Below are 22,973 nucleotides of genomic sequence, written 5' to 3'. Positions count from 1 at the left end.
CCCAAAGGCCCTGGAATTCGATTCATGATCTCCAAACAATTTGGAGGGCTCTGATAGCCGGAACTATCAGAACAATCCAATGTTGGTTCGAAGTATGACGGTAGGTTGGAGGAGAACCATATTGATCAGCAGGAGATCAGAATGAACGCACACACTCAAGTCAGATATCGGCATTCAACAAATAAAAAAAGGTATTCAAAGATCCTCTAAGGGCATGGAAGCATACAAAAAGAAAGCAAAGTAAGAAAAGCAGAAGTCAGAAAAAGTATATTCATATTCATAAGAAATCCATAAACAACAGCCCTCGAGGGGTCCTTACATATAATTACAAAAGCCCGCGAGAGGATCATCACGCAAAAAAAAGAAATCCAAAGATATGCATACAGCAAAAGCCTAAGAGTCTAGCCTGTTTTTTGTGCAGTATCTCTGTCGCCATGACCTCGGGCATATGAACTCAAAGAATCTTCCAAGTCCGAGGCCCTCAGGGACCTCATCTCGATTCCTTAGAGTGGCATCTTCATAAGGAAGAGAGGTGAGGGAAGGAGACAAGAAGTGGCTGGGTGAAAAATCTAGCTGTCATGAATCCCGCCAGTATCAAACCCACCAAGCCACTTCTTGAGATGTTGCCTCGGCTCGGGAGGCAACAACCAGCGGAAACTGCCGCCACACTCCCCAGGAATCCAAAAGGGGTGTAACGCGCCAAGCCGAGAGAGGAGGGTGAGCAGCGGTGCATAGTCCAAAAAATACCCCCCAGGGTCAGAAGGAATCAACCCTCTGCCTCATCACCCCGAGCTGATAACGATTGCAGCAACAACAACAACAACAACAACAACATCACGGCGGCACAATTCTGTCAAATCAAAAAGAGATCAAGAAAAGAGTCAAGGCGCATATAGCGTAAAATCTTGAAGCCTGGTGCCTCGAACACGGCAAAATGGTGGAACTTCAAAGAAGGAGATATAAGTATCGAAGAAAGTCTGAGTAGCAAAGCTAGACACAAGGAGCCCCATTTATAGGGAGGGAAAAGCAACCGACGACGCCATTACCACCCTTGAAAAATGTAACGGCAGGCGCAATCAATGCGTTCATAGAAGCTGAACCGATAGCAACGATATGACTCCAAGGGTCGTAACATTTCGGGTGAACCTGAAGAAGCGAAAAGGCGAAGTACCTCGATACCTATCAAAGGAGGGCTTCACCATCGGCATAATACCGCTACAGGGGATCGGGAAATGATATATCTATACCGTTTCTTATCACTTCCCTCTAAGAAACGCAGACTATCTATGTGCGATGAAAATCGGGGAACCGATCCCCCCCCCCCCCCATGTAATGCTTCAGAGAGTGACCCCGAAAGCACAGGATCTCGGGTCGGTCGCTTCCCTCAAAACCCGTCGATGCCTTACCAAGAATAAACATCGGCCAAGGCCCCAACGAATGATGGAATTCCCCGAGGAATGCACCCGGGGTCGATTATATCTATTCAAGCGGCTCGACGCCAGCCCTCATGCGATGTAAAACTAGTGGGCTGTCACATCTCATTCTTTTTTGTCATACTAAGTATTTTGTACTAAGTTTGGGAATCTCCTTTCTATAAAAGGGGGGGTCGCCAACACCTTGCAAGGCAGAGCTCCATTGATCCTACTCAAATGCAATAATATCTTCTCTCTCTCTTTTCTAGTTTGCTTATTCCCCTTGGTTCAAAGTCATTTATCTTCGATCATTGTCCTTACCACTTGGTACTGGCCTGAGGCCACCCCCATATTCATTGCTTCTTAACTTGTTCTTCATTCTATAGCTTAATATTGGTCGAAAGAGCCTATTTAATTATACCTTTAACTGTTATCCCATCCCCGGTTGTCCCTGGTAGTTCGAGATCGATATCAACACCGACCCGAGGTCCCATCGACCATCTCTGTAGGCCCCTTTGGTTTGATTACTACCTCGTCTTAGCTCGTATTTTATCATTATACTCCACGATCTTAGCATTAACTACTTTAACAACTAGCTCAGGAATAGATCACATATTTTTAAAATTTCATTTACAAATCTAATTGTTGTTACCATTTTCACGGTAAACAGAAATATAAGTATTTGAGTTACCGTCAACAGTAACAGAAGTATGTACAATTGGCCACACCTATCTTAGTTATACCCTGTGGGAGCTACCATTTATTGTTTAAGAGAAAGATGGGACATCAGGATCCAGTTGGGGTTAGAGTAACTCAAAATGGTAGATGGATTGTGATCATTAGCTAAAATATTCGAAGAATAGTGCAAACGTGGTAATAATTCTCCTTGTAAGACACTCAAGTGGTGCACTCTAGAATAGAACAGTCAGATATGAATACTAGAATGTCTAAAAATATTTCAGAAGACAGCCAGTAGAATCCTAGAAGGGATAAATATCTACCTTTGTATGGTTCCCGTCCCTAGTAAAGAGAGAATGCTCGGCGATCCGAAGAGCCAGTGGATAGAGCAAGGGGAGATAAAAGCAAAAGAATGTTTTGTTGAAGTTTTTAGAATAAGGTAATAAACAAAGATATTATCAGGAGAATAAGAAGAGAGTAAATGAAGCATTACGAGGAAGATGTGATAAAAGGGTAGTAATAGTAAATCATAATATGATATGATGAAAAAGGCTATAGCCAAGTGAAGGAAAAGACAAGAGGTGACAGGCCTTGAGACAATAAAAGAGTATAGACCAAAAGTCATATCCTCATTTCGAGAAATGAGTTGGTGAGTCCAATGTGATTACCAGAACAAAAATTTAGACACCCAAAGTAATAAGAATCAGCATGGGCTAATGAATAAGATAAATTGAACATCAATTAAGGATCAAATGATGTGATAATAGTCAACATCAAGAGAATTTCAAAGATCGCATTCCAGCAATAATAAAATGTACAACATAAGAATAACTGTTAAAGGTCATTCAGGAAGACACTCCGCCAAAGCAAAAACTTTGAGCAAAGTTAAGCTTCAGGGAATAAGTGTACTAGTTACACTAGGTGTCACCTTCGTGCATAAGGAATTCAGTTATCCTTGGTAGAGAAGGTTCACTGCAAGGCGAGTAAGAGTCAGTGAAGACGTGAAAAAACGCCAAAGATGAAGAGGTAAATCATATATAGGTAAATCTTCATAGAACTAAATGCTAGTACTCCCCTAAATAGGGGAAGACGGTGTGATATGGTAGAAAGTCGGAGTTATGTAGTTCATGTAACTATGGAATAGTAAAGAAGGAATGCGGTAAAAAGGCGAAAGGAATGAGATTGTATTTATTCAGATCCAATAGATATGTTACGACTCGAGAACATTATTCAAGCATGATGTCGGGAGAGGCAGTAAGGGTTCCCACACAAGATGTTATTGATAAATAGGTGCGAATGAACATTTGATACATTAGGAGCTAGTGAAAAAGGTAAGTTAAGACAAAGACATAACCCAAGAGAGGTTACACAGAATATAAATATGAGCATGGACTGACGAGTAGTTAGTATTGATTCAGAAAGAGCTTGGTTATGGCTAGACAAGAGGTCTCAGATAAATAAGTAGATTATACAAGATAAACGTAGTGAAACCCAGCATAGGAAATTCAGTCTCTCAGATACGACATCATAATCCTTGAGAAAAATTCAGAAAGGAGTTAGGGTAGTAAAAGGTACAGTATAAGTTAAGGAAATAAAAGAGAGTGTCACTAGGGAGACAACTGAAATTTCAATTCGGAAGCAACCCTACGAGCACAAGGGCGCGAAGGTAAGTAAGTAAGGATAATGATAGGCAAGTAAGAACATCAAATATTCCATGGGGTATACAATGTAATAACCTCGCAGCTTTACAAAAGTCAGAGGGCCTTCCCTAAGCGCTGCAACGAAAGACTAGCTGAGGAAATAAGAAGAAGGCCTCAACATAAGCATAGTGACCTAAATAAATAGTGGTTTGTTAACAACAGTCTCACTACAACATCATATGCACTCTATAAGAAAGTGATACCTATTGTGACTAAGGAACATGAAGTAAAATCCAAAGTAATATTCGAGATCATAAGAGTTGCACAAAATTCCTATATATATGGGAACTAAGATAAGCCAAGTATTCATGCAACAAGAGGCAGAACGACCAAGTAAAGTAATTGCTTACTTTTAACGAAAGATGAGAAGGCACAAGAGGAATTATTCGATCTATGACCCATAGTTAGTTACGTTATGAACACACTTAAGATTTTGGAGTGTTATCCATGCATCATATAAGTTGACAACGATACAGCTATAGGAGATTCCAGTATAAGTTAAAAGAAAGAATTGAGTCCACGTCACAGACAAAAGCTTGAATTTTTAAAAGGTTATATCATGGATGTTCCATAGCGTCCACGAGGGGCTACAGTTATAACTAATATCCTGAGCCACAGAGCCTACTTAAAGGCTGAGATAGAAGAGGAAACTAAAGAGTTACATCAACTAAGTAAATCAGGAGTCTGATTACTAGACCAAGATAATTATAGAAATTGTGATTGAGAACATTGCAGAATCACCCTTAATATCAGATGCACAAGAGAGATAGTACAATAGTCATATTCTATAATGGCTCTATGATAAAGCTAGTTAGAAGAGTACTAGCCTCATAAAAAGTCAGTATGGAGCTCCCACCGGAATGTGTATGCACTAGAGGTACAAGTATTATAGTAGAGCTTCAAGTTGTGGATGTGAATTCCACCTATGTGAAAGGGAGGTTATGAAAGAGACAGAATACATGATGCGAGATCTAAAGGTATGTAAGGTAAAGGTAATGAAGGTACGAGATACTCAAGTGCAGAAGCTTGGTAATAGTACAGACTTACAATAGAGGCTACAAACGTCATGATTCAGTATCCATAAATGATAGTTGTGTCATTATTAGCATATCTTCCACCCTATGGTTTCTAGGTATTGAGAGGTCTAGTTAAGAGAGTACAGAAGAGCTAAAGATATCATGATGTTTTTCTTGAGGTTCCAGAATAACATAAGGAATGTATGGTGCTAGAAAGTGAAAGGAAGGTTGTGAGTACCATAAATAGATATGTATAGGTCACAAGCTAAAGTATGATAGAGCAACAAGGTTTTAGGTGGACAGGAGTAAGAATAAGAAAAGGTGAGTGAAAAGGTGACGGGAATAGGTAAGTCCTCGGGATTAAACCCATCACAACAAGAGAGCTGATGGTTTCCATAAGTTATAAAAAGCTCAGTATAACATGAGTGAACTCAGAGGAGTTTAAGACTAGGAGAATTTAGAAGAGAATGGATTTCATGAATTGCACAGGATTAGAATACCCCCATAAGATGAATCATGTTGGGATGCTATGAAATACGATTATTGAAGTATAGTATCACCCCTAAGTGGATCAAGAAAATCACTTAAGATGTTCTCCGATGAGACGTGAGCCCTAGTGACAATGTATTATGTAAGAGGTTTCAAGTTATGAGTCGTAGATTAAGATAAACATTAAGCTGAATCGACAATGGATGGATAAAAGTTAAAAAGTATGAGAGGAGATTAGGTTGTCATTCTTAAGATGAACAATAATGAGGAAGTATTAAAGGACTTAGATTTATACATATAGGTTAAGCTACGAGAGAGTAACCTAGAGTTGGGTAGCAAACCTCGGTAATAACAAACTGAAATAAGTGTTATGGTATAGTATGTCCTACCTAGATACAGTAAATTCATAAGGATAGATAACTGAGGCTATGAAACAAAAGATAGCAATAGTCATATGTTCGAAAAAGTACCACATGAAGGACTTCAGTACGCCTACAGATGCCTAGAGGGACAGCTTGTCATAGTTCTCTATATATTCATAAAGTCAGCCTAGAGATTAGCTCAAAGCCGGAGGAAATATGAGAGAAGAGTTTCATAGGTGCTGGTACAAGGACATAGTCATATAGGCTGCATGACAGAAGGTAGCAATAATTACGAGATCAGAAAAGTTCCGACCATAGGTCATGGTATGAGAAAGAAGCCTAAAGGGGGGAATGCCCTGGCCTTTGGATTTGTTCATAGAGCAGTGGACTAGAGGAAAAGGACAGTATTAAGATATTCCTAAAAGCTATAAGTTATGAAACTGATAAGCGTATCAGTCAACATTCGAGGACGAATGTTCCAAAGGGAGGGATGATGTTATACCCCATGTTTTCGCACGTGAGAGTACGTCGTAAGTCAATTGATGCAAGCTCACAAATGAGATCATCTTTGAAAGAACATAAAGTAATTTAATCATGTTACTATGGAGGTTACAAATATTTAAGATCATGGATAACAAGTTCCAAGATGGTTGAAAGTCTTAAAAGCTAAATAAATTGAAGAAAATAAATTTCGTCGAATGTTGACAAGTTGGGAATGTTATAACATGTACTTTTGGGGTGATATTAGGCTGCTTACCATGATAAGGTATGTTAAGGCTAAACCTTTCCTTCATTTTGGCATGATCCAGCAACTACATGTGTTTGATAACGAGACATAAAGAGAAGTTCATATTCCTGAATTTGTGTACATTTTTCTAGTCTCATAAGTTACAGTATTCTCCCTTATCGGGACTTCATATTCAGTTTAGCTTTGTCTTATTTCAGATAAGAGAGCAGAGAGTCTATATATATATATATATATACAGTATTACAATATTTTCACCACCATCGAGCTATAATTGATGGGCAGGCCCCTATTAGGCAGCCTCTAATCAGATGGTGAGTTATATACCGAGCCTACTGTGGCCGAGTGCCTATGAGCGCGCCTAGAATGGATGAGATACAAAGTCTAGTATGGCTGAGCGCCTATAAACGAGCCTAGTACGGAAGAGCAGTTATATATACCAAGCCTTATAAGGCCGGACAACTATTTTACTTAATATATTGAGAGAGTTGAGTCAGTATCAGTAGGTAAGCATATCTTTATATTATCTTTGACTCCTAGTTACTTTCAGTTATTATATTATTAGTTTAGTTTCGGCTTTCAGTTATTCTGTCGCCTTACATATTCGGTACATTATTTCGTACTGATGTCCCTTTTGCTGGGGAGGCTGCATTTCATGCCTGCAGGTCCTGATTGACAGTTGGACAGACCCTCCAGTAGATAGAGTCTAACATCAGCTTGATTAGTAAGCTCCATTTCCTCGGAGTTACCAGGTCTAGACCTTGGACTCCATTTTATATATACATGTTTGATGGGTAGGTCGAAGCCCTATCCCGACCATGATACAATTCAGCTATCGCTAGAGGCTTGTAGACGAGTCCTGTTTTTTTTTATATCATTAGATGTTCATGGCGGCCTCATCGGCCTACACAGATATATATATCATTTTTGGGTATGTTTACCCCACAGATAAGAGAGACGTTATTTTCACACGATTCTTAATATGGCCTCATCAACCTATGTTAAGGGTTACCCCTCTAGAGTTCACAGTTACGGAGTGGTACGCTCTTGCCAAGTACGGCACCGGGTGCAGGCCATGCCTCTTCAAGTTTGGGGCGTGACAGAGACGAGCCTGGTTTTGACCGTATACAGATAGTCCCCTCGTTTCTCAAAGAGAAGGTGATGAGAAACGATATAAACTTACCAGTCCCGTTTCGATGGGCCATGACGTAAGAAACGAACCTGACTATAACGTAAGCGGAAAGTGGATATCGAAACTTCCTGTCGGTTCAGTTACCGAGGCATTCAATGCCAGTCAATTACTGGTCATCCATTACCGAATCTGAACCATCATCAGCAAGTTATAAGTACCTTGGCCTTCTTTCATTAAAACTTTACTTTCAAAGCTCCCTCTATTCTTGTTTTTTCTTCAAAAATCCATTTGTTTTGCAACTCTTGCATCCAAATTTCTTGAATTTCTAAGCACAGATCACTCTAATTCTATTTTCTTCAATTCTATAATGGCAAAAACTTCTAAAACCATACCGCAAAAAGAGGCTGCCTCTTCATCGCGGCCCACCGGTGATGGAGCTGCAGCGGAATATCTCCTTAAGGATTTTGTTCTAGGAGGGTGCCCTACTGTTGCTGATTTTAAGATCGAAAAAACCTCCTCGGAACCGGGTCGATGTGAACCAGTCTCGAGGTATATATATGCACAATTACCGATGACCTCCTTTCCAAGGTTAAAGAGGATTGCAACTGGGTCGGAAAGCATGTGGTGGTACCTTCACCTAAGGAATCGATCACTACCCATGTGGAGGGTTTCCTAAGTGTTTACACTTACCTCTTCACGTTGGGTCCCTTAGACCCTGTGATCATTGCCTTCTGCAAGAGGTACGGCGTGACCCTTATGCGCCTTTACAATCCCCGACTCTACTGAGGAGGGCTGATCAAGCTTGCTTGTCGGGCCAACAACACCCCATTCTCGAGTATAGACGAAGCTCGTAATAGAGGTTGGATGGGCCGATTTGTCCGAATAAGGACTTCAGACCTAATCCTTTCTGAAGACATGATGTTTCTTGAGAAGTGGAACATGAATCGTGAGTATTACTTTGCCTTGGATGTTCAATTTTGCTATTTTACTTTTAATCTTCTTTCCTCATCTATGTTTTTGGTGTTATAATTGTGGCCTAGGTGCCAGACGTAGTTCTCGAACTCAAGAAATGGGTCGAGGGCCTGGTATCACAGAGACCATACTCCAAGAGTGCTTAGATGGAGTTATCAAAGGGACTATGGGAGGCCCACAATCATGGTAATTTTCCTTTTAAGAACGGGTATCGTTCGGGCTTCTTCTCGAGCTTACTCATCTTTTTTTCCTTTGTAGGCCTTGGGAAGGATGTAGCAGTGAGGCCCCTATCTGGTGGCGAAGAAGTCCTTCCCCAACCACCTACTCCAAAATGGGACAAAAAGAAGAAAAGGAAAGGGGCTTCGGGTTCTCCGAGCCCAGAAACGAAAAGACTGGCGAGGAGGTCTCGCACGCCCAGGGGGGACACCGGTGTTGTGTCTTCGGACTTAATCCGCCGATTAAGCGACAAGTCCGAAGAAGAAGAAGAAGAAGAAGAAAATTCCACGCGTGCGAGCTGGTGTCACCATACAAGGAGTTCCAGAACCGGCAGACGCTGAAATTGAAACATCCCGACATGAGGAGTTCGGTGAGAGAGCATTGGCTGAAGCTTCCGAGCTAGAAAGGGTCGAGCCCATTCTGCCCCAAGCTAAAGGGGATGAGACTTTTGTTGATACCCAATTTTTCCTATAATATTTCAAAACTATGCATGGGCATCAATTAGTATTTTTCATACAATTTCTGTATTTTTTAATATTTTAACTAATTTCTCCCAGCATTTATTTTCTAAAACAATCACTAAATTGCATCCCAAATAGTTTTATAATAATCTTTGTGGCTTAATTCTATTATTTTTATTTGTACCAAGTTTCAACTATTGTACAAATAGCCACATTTGTATTTTTAGAATGTAACTGTAATTACTTTACAACTATAGCCTATGCATGCATTATTACATTATTTGACCGGAAAATAGCCTTTTATATTTTTAAAATATTAAGTAATTATTGTAAAATATTTTCTGGCACAAAAATCATTTTTACAACCTATTAGTTATTTTTAAAATTGTTCTATCAATTAAATAAGGTATTAAACAAATGGCCCCTATTTTCAAATATAGCCTAATTTCCCAACCCAATTTTAACCCCTTATAAACCAGCCCAGAAACCCCAGGCCCAATACCCACCTGCCCGACCTAATACCCGGCCAAATCTTGGCTGTTGATCATTTTGATCAACGGTCTAGATTCACCCCTACCTAAATTAAACCTAATGACCCCCCCTAAGCCTCTCATTTCCCTTCTTCTCACGCCGACATCTGATCCTCTCTTCTCTCAAAATCTCTCAAGTCCTAACCCTAGATCACCCTCATCGCCGTTCATCTGCTATCGTTCATGGTGTTTCCCAACCACCATCAGGCCTCTAATGGCCTCCCTTATGTTGTTGCCATCCCTAAGGTCCTCGAGGGACCAGGGTCAGTCCACTCACATCTATGGCTCTTTCTCTCCTGTTTCAGGCTGTTCCGGTTCAATTTTGAGTAAGTTCTTCCTATGTCGCCTTAGATCTAGGGATTTCTAAGCCTACTTCTTCATCTCTGAGTTGTTCTTCTCGAAACCCTAATTTCTTCCTTCTGAACTTCTTATATCTGTACAGATCTGAGATGGTTTGGACCTATTTCACATGACTTTTATGAGAACCGTCTGATTTTCGAACGATTTTCCACTTTTTCTAAACTAGGGTTTCCTGAAAATTTCTTTCTCCAAAACATTTGATGATTTGAATGTTTAATCTTCTATTTCTTATGTGTTTTAGCCGATTTCATATAGGTTGCTTTAACCCTAACTAATTTATGCTAAAAACCCTAATTTTTTCAACATTTTGTTTGGCTTCTGAGTTACTTGTGTACCGACTTTGTCTTATGCTTTGGTTCCCGTGATTTTTCTTTAGCCTAATTAGATGTCTTGTGATTTTTATCTTGATATGCCTCTACTAAGGTTCTTGGTTCAACTTTTCTACTGATTCTATACGTCTATATTTTTTTTGCTATTCATGGTAAACCTAAATTTTTCTCCTTAAATCAGTGTTGTTTTCTTGATTTACCAATTTGTTTCGTTAAAATTTATGTGTCGAATCCTGACTATTCCTTTCTTACCTTATTTTGTCTGCGATACTTGCTGACTCGTTACATAATTTTCTCCTTAATTAAACCCTTAACTATTCTGAAGTTCTTATTTTTAGTTTGATTTGAACTCTTATTCCTTAACAAAACCTTTGATTCTTACTTCTTTACTTATTTTGATTGAACTTCTTGCCTTAATTAGTTTTCTCTTGCCTTATTTGAATCAACGATGTTACCTGCTGATTCTTACTAATTATTTCCTTAATTAAACTCATGTTCATTCACCCCTAATTACCTACTCTGTACCTAAGTCCTACTTGAATTCTTTCCTTAAATATCTGTCGTGCTTTCACCGATGATTGATTCTCCCTTGATTAAGGAGAAGACTTTACTGATTTCATGTGTGTGACTGATTCTATAAATTTTCCTAATTGCTACATAATTGATTCTTTACCTTATTTTGTTTAACTCTTGATTACTATATATGCACTTACCTATTCTCACTTCAAAACACAAACAATAGTTCAGAAACTACCACTTTAACACTCTAAAAAAGGCTCTCTCTACTCTCTCTGCTACTTCTGATCTATGTTATTCTAGCTTGCTGCAAGCCAAGGCTGGAAATTGCACAATACCTTTCTCACATCTTGTGTTTTCTTTCTTTGACTAGGTATGCTTCTGATTAATTTTAAGAATCTAAACCTATATGTTTATTTACTGCCTTAGTTCATATAGCCTGAGTCCATTCTTGCTTCTGTTTACTGCTTACCCAGCATGCCAAATAGTGCCTATTCAAAATATGTGATTAGCATGTTTCCATTTTATTTACTTGTTTGCTATCTTGTTTAACATGTCTACATATGTAACTAGCCTGTTTGACTGACTACTGTTTATCTAGCATGCCTAAACTCTGCTTTTGTGTAATTAGCATGCCTTCACTTGTTAATACTTGCCTAGCATGCCTATTTAAGTCATGTTCTGCCTCACTCCTACTAAGTTAGTTAATCTCCCTAGAGTGACTCTAGTTGTGTTGTTTATACGTCCTCAACATGTTTCTGCTGTGATCTTTGTTGCATGACCTGGATTCTAGCTAACCTACTAGTTCTGTAGAACCCCTTAAGAACTCTATGCATCATGTTGTTTATGTGCTCCATTATGGAGTATTGTCTGTATTCCCAACCCCTCTTTCCTTGTGTGAAAGTTGTTTGCCAAAGTACTTCATAAAGCTTGTTTGTTCTACGACTTGTGTTCTGACTGCATATTGTTTTTCATACTTTCCTCAAACTGTTTTATCACTAAATCAATATTGGTTTTCAGAAATTCTTTTCACTCCTAAGACCTTTCTTTATACTGTCTTTTAAACTCTTTCAAACTATTATGCACTTTCACTTACTCCTAGATTATTAAGTCCTACCCACTGGTATGTATACTGCTTAGAGACCCTTGAGATCTCTCTGAACTTTGGCATATCAGGGCTGACACTTCCACACTGCACATAAATTAGTTATTATTTAAGAAAGGTCTAGGTGTGAGCACTGTCCGGGATCCTTGAGGTCCTTAGGGAACTCTGACACACCTAGACATGAAATTGGCTATGGAACTTTGGGCATTTGAGACTACTAAAGGCTTGGAAATCACTTTGGGCCTACTTCAAGCTCCCTATAACTTAATTTATGTTCTATTTATGCAATTTTTATTCAATCATTAGTTTGTAATAATTAATTGTAAACAAATATTGGGGTGACTAGTGAAAAGGGAGGGTAGTTGTATACTGTGGGTAAAGTTAGGTAGATAACATGCCTATAGGGTCCATTTCGATTCAAATGTGTTGGTTAGATAACATGCCTATAGGGTCCATTTCGATTCAAATGTGTTCGTTAGATAATATGCCTATAGGATCAGCTCTGGTTTAAATAAGTTCTGATTGCTTTCCTTTTTTACATAGTTAAAAGCCATGCCTATAGGGTCTGAAATCAGCTTAATTGTAGAAATCATGCCTATAGGATCTAAAATCAGTTTATAGAAATCATGCCTATAAGATCTAAAAAAATCAGTTTTATTAGATCTAAAATCAGTTTAACTTTGACTCGCGCCTATAAGTTCTGAATCTGATTAACTAACCTACTCGTTTCTTTGCACTCCGTTAAATAATATTACTAGAAAGCATGCCTATAGGATCCAAATTACCCGTTTAAAATTGTTTACTGATTTACTGCATTCCAGATTAATGATTAGATGCCATGCTCATATGATATCACTATTATACGCCTAGGCAAGCCTATAGGGTGATTAAAAATCCTGCAACTATAAAACTATGTTCTGTTATCTGTGACTGCTCATATTCAACAGGTCTAAAATTAGTAGGCAAGCTGAATAGGTCTTTGACACTTTGGTCCAAACTTAATATTGCATACTCTCTGCTCACCTAGATATCCTGTTCTAGAGTTCCTCTTAAATATCTGAAAACTATTGTTTGAGACGTGCACTTGTTCTGTTTGTAGAGGTAAAATGTGAGCCTTTAATTGTTCCCTCTTTAATGCAATCCTAATTGTTTTGGTTGACGCCTATATTTTCTCCTTTAAGTACCTTAGGATGGTCTAGAAGTACCAAAATTAGAGGTCCTAAATACCTCCAGGGCCATAAGGAAGGGACGGGTAGTGCACACATAGGATATCTTTCAAGGTTGCTAGAACGCTTTAGGCTATGACCAAGGGGGGGGGGAATTGGGTAGTAAGGATATGATGGCTACGCGCCAATGTCACGTGTAGCCCCTCATTGAAGAGTGATTACCTTCATTGTATGTGTATGATCCTGTAGGCTAACCAACCTAGGACCCCTTTTTCCCAACTCCCGTTGTTTAAATGAATTTACTTTTCTTTACATAGGTGCAAATTTTTCAAACCTTTTCCCTTGTTTTCATTACTTGAATCATACATGTACTTAGAATGTCAAAACATGCCTTTATTTGCAAGTATGTGTTAAAACTGTTTATTTGTTAAAATGAGTAATTCACATAGTTTAAGTTCGGCCGGAACCCACCGTTATGGACCGTGAGGGGTGCCTAACACCTTCCCATCAAGGTTATTTCGATCCCTTACCCTAATCTCTGGTAATGCAAACTAGTTACATGAGTTAATCGCTCTAGGTACCTTAACGCACCATAATCCGTTAGGTGCCGACTCTCCAAAACCCAAATTCCCGAAAGGAAACGAGTTATTCCCCCATGAACATCGAAACCCGGACTCCCGCGAGGGAAAAAGGGGGTGCGACAGCATGGTGACTCCGCTGGGGAAATTTTTAGGCTCTTACCATAACGAACTTATCTTTTGTGAATTAGTCCAAGCATGCTCTATCCCACGTACCCTTTCCCCTTATTTGAATTTAATTGTCTATTTTCAAGCATTTATGATTCTTTTATTCCTGAAACTGACTATTCTCTTTGTTTTCCTTTCTGTAACCGTCTTTCAATTATTTAAATACCGTATTTATCATTTTTTAAGTGCAAATACTTGACAATATTCTATTTATTGTTTCATAAATCATGCTCAACATCATAATCCACTTGTGCGTAGTTAATCCTATAGCAACGCTTGATGAGTGTTTGCGCTCTTCCTATATATCATCCTTTAAATGTGGAAAGGTGTATTTACAGTAAAACTAGTCGATCAGCGGTGCGTTCGACGATTCTGTGCCTTTCCCCCTCGAGTTGTCCGCTTGAGGGTCCCAGTCTAGACCTCTATAGTAGCCTTACTCTGGTTAATTGTACATGCATCATGGTCAAACCTAGCCGGGTTAATATGTTGTCCACATAATAACCCTTTAAGATAAGCCTTGTCCAAAAGTCCATCGGGTTTTCCATAATTCCAACGGACGTAACCACGATTATGTGCATTAATTTGGAGAAATAAGTGCCAATATGCTAATCATTATTGTATAGATAGACGAACCTGGAGGGGGAAAGGGCCTAACTCTCTTTTGTTTTGCAGAAAATAAGGCACGAGGTCCCTAAATTCGGTATGGTTGGTAGCATACCCTCGCTCTTGCTAGATTGGTGGAGGGATCTTCCCTCATATGACCAAAACCATGTGAAATGAGTCTTAGTAAACTTGCCTTCTCTGTTGGATCTTCAACCCAACAAAATGCTGATTGAGGCTACAACTATCTATTGGGATAAGGAAAGGGTTGTGTTCCATTTTGGGAACATAGAAATGACTCCCCTTTTAGAAGAAATAAGAGGATTTTCTGGGTTGCCTTGGGATAGCCCTAATCTATTAGCACCTGAAAATCGCACTGCTAGAGGATTTCTAAAAATGATGGGGCTGAAGAAAAATGACTACTTGAAATGCCAGAAGGACTCCTACATACCCTTTGATTTTCTTTATGAAAGATACAGTCACAACTACTCTTACCGTATCTTTGACAATGAGTTCTCAATCACCTCCCTAGGTTGGATTCATCGTAGGTTCTTCGTGTTTATTATGTGTTTCTTGGGCATGCTGGTATTCCCAATCCAAGGGGATAGAATCCATACTAGGCTGGCCATGGTAACCAAAACTCTGATGGACGGGATCGAGGGGGAGACATACACTATCGTCCCTATGATCATTGCAAACATGTACCGGGCTTTGGAGCGATGTCAGAAGGGGTTCAGGTTCTTCGAGGGCTGCAACTTGTTGTTACAGGTCTGGTTGTTGGAACATCTCCAAAAGGGACACTACCGTCAAGAATTTCCGCGAAGGCTGTGGAATGATCACATAGCCTTCCATCATCCCAAACGAATGAACTATATTCCAGACATGTTTGCTCAACCAGAGGACATTGTGGGATGGGCACAACTTTTTGAAAATTTGACTGAGGATCATGTCTAGTGGATGTTTGAGTGGTTCCCTACCGATGAGTTCATCATCAGATCCAGAGATTTACCACACTTGGTGTTGATTGGGTTGAGGGGCATATATCCTTACGCTCCTCTTATAGTTATGAGACAAGCAGGCAGGAGACAAGTCATACCACCGATTGCCAAAATGTCACTTCAGAGCCAATTTCCAAGGTGACGCCGTCCCATATAAGAATGAAGCACAACACATGTGGACCTTGAAGATTATTGTGGAGAAGGATACTATCGAGCCAGACCGATATCATGCAGGCCACTCAACTTTACCCTTCATGGTTGGAGGAAAATATAGCTGGGGTCTTTGAGCCAAGGGCTGGGCCAGGAAACAGGGTCATAGATGAGGTTGTTGAGGCAGAGGTGAAGTACAACAAGCTGCGGAAAAGAGTTCGAGAGTCTGAAGCTGAGCATATAGCGAAACATAAGGCTGACATGCAAATGATTAACGAGTGGAAGGAGAGAGCTACTAAATCCAGTGAAAGGCTGGAGTATCTAGAGTAATGTTTAATGGAGTTGGAAGGGAAGATGAGAAAAAAGGTGACTGACTGCCAGAACACTGAAGGAAACGAAGGAGGGCATCTAGCAAGGGCATTCCTGCTGCTGAACCTGCGCGAGATGGGAGAATTGATCGACAAGAGCTTCCAGTCTGGAGAGGGTCCTTCTGGGACCAAGTAGATTAGATTTACTTACTTTCCTTTACAAATGTAATAAGGACAAGGGCCATTCCTTGCTCTTAGTTTAGTGTTGGTTTGTTTACTTTACATTAATGAAATGAGGCAATTATTGGCGCTAAAGTTCTCCAAATTTATTTGTCACTAAGCCTACCTTGGGCATAACGAGGCTTCCAAATTAGGATGCGAATTTACATTCCCGCAATATGTGTTTAAATATTACAAACATTTCAGAATCCTTACTGACTTGTTTACCTTTTTGTTTTTCTTTATTCTTTATTCCCATCCCCTAAGTTTAGTTCGCTCATACTGGCATCATCAGCAAATCACACCAGATCTAGAGGCCCTACACCTCCTCCTCCTCCAAGTAATACAAAGAGCAAGGAAAAATCAAATATGGATGACTTAAGTGGTATTCGAAAGGAAAATGCTGAGAACGCAGAAACTTCAGATGGTCGGAGTACTCCGGCAGCAAATGATCTAGTCTTGAGGTTGGAACAAAAGATATTGGAGCTACAGGGAGAACTTGAGCAGGTTCGCAACTTGGCAAACCTATCCCTCACCCTGAACGTCCCCGACATCAACACAAAGAACCTAGCACCTCCCCAAAACACACCAAACCAACAACCACAAAACCCTCCTGCACCGCATCAATATGCAACCCCACCTCAAAATCTCAATCCCTTACCTGTACCAACTCCGCCACAGCACCACCATCAACCAATCCAGTACCCACCAACCGCCACTTATCATACTCCCCAGAATGCACCACAACTCATTCCCAATGCTCAAAACTTAACCAATGACCACCACTACACCCAGGCACATGGAACTCACCAAAACAACCCCATATACGTAAAAACTGTACCTCACTCTATCCAACCAACTTCCTATACACCAGAATTCGCTGAGAAGGACCTGCTCATCAAAAATATGGCTGAAGAACTCAAGAAGTTGACGAGTTGAGTTCAAGGTGTCGAAGGCGGCAAAGGAATAGAAGGTTTGAACTATGAAGACTTATGCATACATCCAGATGTAGAACTGCCAGAGGGTTACAAACCTCCCAAGTTCGAAATGTTTGACGGTAAGGTGATCCCAGGGTTCATTTGAGGACTTATTGTGACAAGCTCGTTGGGGTCGGAAAGGATGAATGGATACAGATGAAGCTCTTTATGAGAAGTCTTATGGGAGATGCTTTGTCGTGGTACATCCGCCAGGATCCTAAGAAATGGTCCAATTGGGTGAGTATGGCGTTTGATTTCATGGACCGATTCAGGTTCAACACAGAAAATGAACCAGATGTTTTCTATATTAAGAACCTTAAAAAGAAGCCCACCGAGACTTTCCGCGAGTATGCTACTCGTTGGAGGTTGGAAGCAGCCAAAGTCAGGCCAGCTTTGGACAAAGAACAGATGAACAATGTTTTCGTCAGAGCATAGGATACGCAATATTATGAAAGGTTGATGGTTATTGAAAAACCATAAATTCTCTGATATCATCAAACTCTGAGAAATAATCAAAGAAGGAATCAAGAGCGGGATGGTGACAAACTTTGAGGCATTACAGGCCATAAACAAGGCATTACAATCAGGCGACATATCAAAGAAAATGGATGTTAGGGCAGTAATGCTGGCTCAAGGCCCGAAATCTCCACTTACATATCAAACACCTCCACCCACATATCAGACACCTCCACCCACATACCATGAACCACCACCAACATATCAACCCTCATCTCCCAGATATTTCCAACCAGCCACCGCCTATCATACCGATAATTCCCAACCATCTCATTTCCAATCACCTCCAACTCGCCAAGATTTTCCAAGACCACGACTAAACTTTGACTGCAAGCCACCTAGATAGTACACTACTATCGCTGAACCCATCGACCAGCTGTATGAAAGGTTGAAAGCCGTTGGTTACGTCACCCTTAATCGCACTGTGGCATTAGAGAATCTGTCCTAATGGGTCAACCCAAACAAAACCTGTGCATACCATTCTGGTATGAAAGGGCACACCATTGACGAGTGCCAAACACTGAAAGATAAGATCCAGATGCTGACTGACAACAAAGTAATACAGGTAAAAGAAGCTGCACCCAATGTCCGCAATAACCCCCTCCCTGATCATAGGGGTAGCGGGATACATGTGATAGAAATGGATGAGGAATGGGATCATGAGGGGTCAATTGGGTTTATTTGAGAAGGCTTGCAATCACACTTACTCTCATTGTAGTGCAGACTCAGTCACCTCTCGAAGTTCAGATAACTGCATTAGTTTCATTTGAGGTAGAGGTAGCTCCTCCTGCGGCCACTCCTATTCAATTTGAAGTGAAAGTGGTCACACCTTTTACGGTGACAGTATCAACCACACCTCCTTTCGACTCAGAAGCAATACCCTGGGATTATGTTGCTGAGGCTAGGCGAAAAGGGAAGGCAAAGATGGAGGAATCTGATGTTGCACAAGGAATGACCAGGACCGGGAAAATCTATACACTTGAACACTTGGGAGGACCAAGTAAGGATGCTGCTACCAAGCAGCCTGTCATTGAAATTGGACTAGATGACCTTTGGAGGAAAGTGCAATCAAGGGAATATTCCGTCATTGATCATCTGAACAAAACCCCAGCTCATATATCCATACTGTCACTGTTGCAAAATTCAGAGGCACATAAGAATGCTTTGATGAAGGTGTTGAGTGAAGCCTATGTGCCAAACAATATCACCTGCACAGAGATGACCAATATGGTAGGGCAGGTGCTGGAAAGTCATAAGATAATCTTCCATGAAGATGAGTTGCCACCTGAAGGGTTGAATCACAATAGAGCATTGCATATCATAGTGCAATTTGAAGACAAGTACATTGCCAGGGTCTTGATTGATGGAGGTTCAAGCCTCAATATTTGTCCGTTGGATACTCTGAAAAGAATGCGCAAAGGTTTCCATGAAATACGGGCAGGGAGCATGAATGTGAAAGCTTTCGATGGGTCCCAAAGGGCCACGATTGGGGAAATTAATCTTTGTCTACAGATGGGGCCAACTTGGTTCGATGCTGAATTTCAAGTGCTCGACATACCAGCCTCATACAATCTTCTATTAGGCCTTCCATGGATACATGCAGCTGGAGTTGTGGCTTCCACACTACATCAAGCCATGAAATTCGAATGGAACCATCAGGAGATGATCATTCACGGAGACGGGAGTAACCCCATATACACCAGTCAAAACATCCCGGTTATTGGAAACAGAAGAAGGCTAGGAGGGGAAACCTACCATCATATCGAATGTGTCAATGCCATTGAAAAGGACAAATGGTGGAGTAGCAAAATAGAAAGCATACTGGCATGGTCTGGGTATGAACCCGGTAAAGGGCTTTGGAAGAATCTCAAGGGTATTACTAAGCTGATACAGTTAAAACATCATGGTACTACCTTCGGGCTCTGATATCAGTATACATGGTAGGAGTATGATGATTGGTCGCCTCCATGGCGTGGACCTTATTACCTTCTCGAGCAACCAGTACCACATCTAGGTCAGACTTTTCACCAGGCAGATACAATATGGGGAACTACAGAAGAAGAAGCGTTAGCGGGGCTGAGGAATCTGCTCTTGGAGGATGAAGACATTAACTGCAGTGCAATAATTGAGGAGTACGAGGAAGGAGGCCTCAATATTCAGATTGTGAAGAAGGGAGTTGTTCTCAAAAACTGGACCGCCACACCATCCCGGGGCCACCGAGTCCCTCAGTAGTTTGGCAGATTTTATCCCTATAGCCATTCTAGGCATTTAAGATTTTCAGTAATTTGATTTTAAGATTCACTTGTTTCAAAATAGATGCTCGATTCATCGAGCCGTACTCGTTTGGATGTTTTAAGTATTAATGAAATGCATTGCTCTTTATTATTTATTGTTATCTTTCATATTTTTCTTTCTACAGCATTATTATTGCTTTTCCTAATGAACCGGTGACTGTGACATGTAATGAGGCAACGCAACATGAGAATAGTGATTCGGATGAAGAAGATGAGATACCTGAGGAAGTTGTCAGGGATGTTGAAAACTTAGCAAATAAGCCTAAGTCCAACCTGGACAAAACCGAAGCAGTAAATTTGGGGGACGCCGAGATCGCCAAGGAAACTCGCACCAACATTCACTTATCACCAACAAAGAAAGAGAAGTACATTCGTTTCTTAAAAGAGTATGATGATATTTTTGCATGGTCATATGATGACATGACCGGTTTGAGCACGTCCATAGTAGCTCACAAGTTGCCTACTGATCCCATGTGTCTGCCAGTAAAGCAGAAACTCAGAAAGTTTAAACCAGATGTGAGCCTGAAGATCAAGGAGGAAATTACCAAGCAGATCAAAGCCAAAGTTTCTCAGGGTTGTTGAGTACCCAACCTGGTTAGCTAACATTATGCCGGTATCGAAGAAAGATGAGAAAGTCAGAGTTTGTGTTGACTATCGGGATTTAAATAGAGTAAGTCCCAAAAATGACTTCCCACTGCCAAACATACACATCCTAATCTATAATTGCGCCAAGCATGAACTCCAATCTTTTGTATATTGCTTCGTGGGTTATCACCAGATCTGGATGGACGAAGAAGACGCAGAGAAAACTGCTTTTATTACACCATGGGGGGTATAATGCTACAGGAAGAAGCCATTTGGTCTAAGGAATGTTGGGGCTACCTATATGAGGGTCATGACAACCATCTTCCATGATATGATACACAAAGAAATAAAGGTGTATGTGGATGACATCATTATCAAATCCAAGAGGGTCGCAATCCCATAGCGGACTTGAGAAAGTTCTTTGACAGGCTAAGGACGTACAACTTGAAGCTGAACCCTGCAAAATGTGCATTCGGGGTTCTCGTAGGAAAGTTAGTAAGATTCATTGTTAGTCGTCGAGGGATCGAGTTGGATCCATCTAAAGTCAAAGCTATTCAGGAATTGCCACCACCTAGGAGCAAAAAGGACGTGATGAGCTTCCTAGGACGGCTAAACTATATCAGTCGCTTTATAGAACAGTCCACAGTCATATGTGAACCTATCTTTAACATGCTGAGGAAAAATGCCCAGCCAAGTTGGACCGAGGATTGTCAGAAAGCCTTCGACAAAATCAAGGAGTACCTATCCACACCACCAGTTTTGATCCCTCTAGAGCCGGGGCAGCCTTTACTACTCTATCTATCTGTGTTGGATAGAGCCTTCGGATGCGTTTTGGGACAATATGATGAGACAGGAAGAAAAGAGAAAGCCATATATTACTTGAGTAAGAAGTTCATACCTTACGAAGCACGATACTCTTTACTAGAGCGCACTTGCTGTGCTTTGACTTGGGCGGCCCAGAAATTGAAGCATTACTTCTGTGCATATACTACATATCTCATATCCAGGATGGACCCTTTGAAGTACATATTTCAGAAACCCATGCCAACTGGGAAGCTAGCCAAGTGGCAGATACTGTTAAGTGAGTTTGATATCGTCTACGTAACTCAAAAGGCGGTCAAAGGACATGCATTAGCAGATCATTTTGCTGAAAATCCGGTAGGAGGAGAATACAAACCCTTGAAAACATATTTTCCTGATGAAGAAGTGTAATTTGTAGGAGTGGACATTACCGAAGCATACGACAGTCGGAGGATGTTCTTTGACGGAGGTGCAAATTTCAAAGGAGTGGGCATTGGAGCAGTTTTGGTATCAGAAATAGGTCAACATTATCTAGTATCTGCTAAACTCAGATTTTCAAGCACCACAACATGGCAGAATATGAAGCCTGCATACTAGGACTAAACATGGCAATTGACATGAATATTCAGGAGCTGTTGGTAATCGGTGATTCAGATTTTCTCGTGCACTAGGTACAAGGAGAATGTGCCACCAAGAATTCCAAGATATTGCCATATTTGCACCATGTGCAGGAATTGAGAAAGAGGTTCACGAAGATAGAGTTCCGACATGTGCCCAGAATTTAGAATGAGTTTGTCGATGCATTGGCCACTTTGTCATCCATGATATAACATCCAGATAAAAATTTCATTGATCCCATCCTAGTGAGAATCCATAAGCAACCGACTTACTATGCTCACATCGAGGAAGAGACGGATGGAAAGCCTTGGTTCCATGACATCAAGGAGTATTTTGCGAAAGGGGAATATCCGGAGCATGCGAACCACACTCAGAAATGCACACTCCGGAGATTGTCCAATCACTTCTTCCACAACGGAGGAAACTTGTACAAGAGAACTCCCGATTTGGTATTACTAAGATATGTCGATGCAAAAGAAGCTTCTAAACTACTTGAGGACGTACATGCTGGGATTTGTGGCCCGCACATGAATGGTTTAGTCTTGGCCAAGAAGATACTTAGGACCGATTACTTTTGGATGACCATGGAGACAGATTGTGTCCAGTATGTCCGCAAATGCAACCAATGCCAAGTGCACGCCAATATGATAAAAGTGCCGCCAAATGAGCTCAATGCCACAAGCTCACCTTAACCATTCGCCTCCTGGGGAATGGACATCATCGGTCCTATCGAGCCTATGGATTCAAACGGGCACAGGTTTATTCTAGTAGCCATTGATTACTTCACAAAATGGGTAGAGGCTGCATCTTACAAAGCCGTAACTAAGAAAGTCGTCACAGACTTTGTCAAAGATCGTATTATTTGCCGATTCGGAGTACCCCAGTCCATTGTTACCGATAATTCCGCCAATCTCAACGATGAAAGACATGTGTGAGACTTTCAAAATCAAGCACAAGAATTCCACAACTATA

Source organism: Nicotiana sylvestris, chromosome 5, assembly GCF_000393655.2.
Source record: "Nicotiana sylvestris chromosome 5, ASM39365v2, whole genome shotgun sequence".
In the NCBI taxonomy this organism is placed as follows: domain Eukaryota; kingdom Viridiplantae; phylum Streptophyta; class Magnoliopsida; order Solanales; family Solanaceae; genus Nicotiana; species Nicotiana sylvestris.
This window is presented reverse-complemented; position numbering follows the sequence as displayed.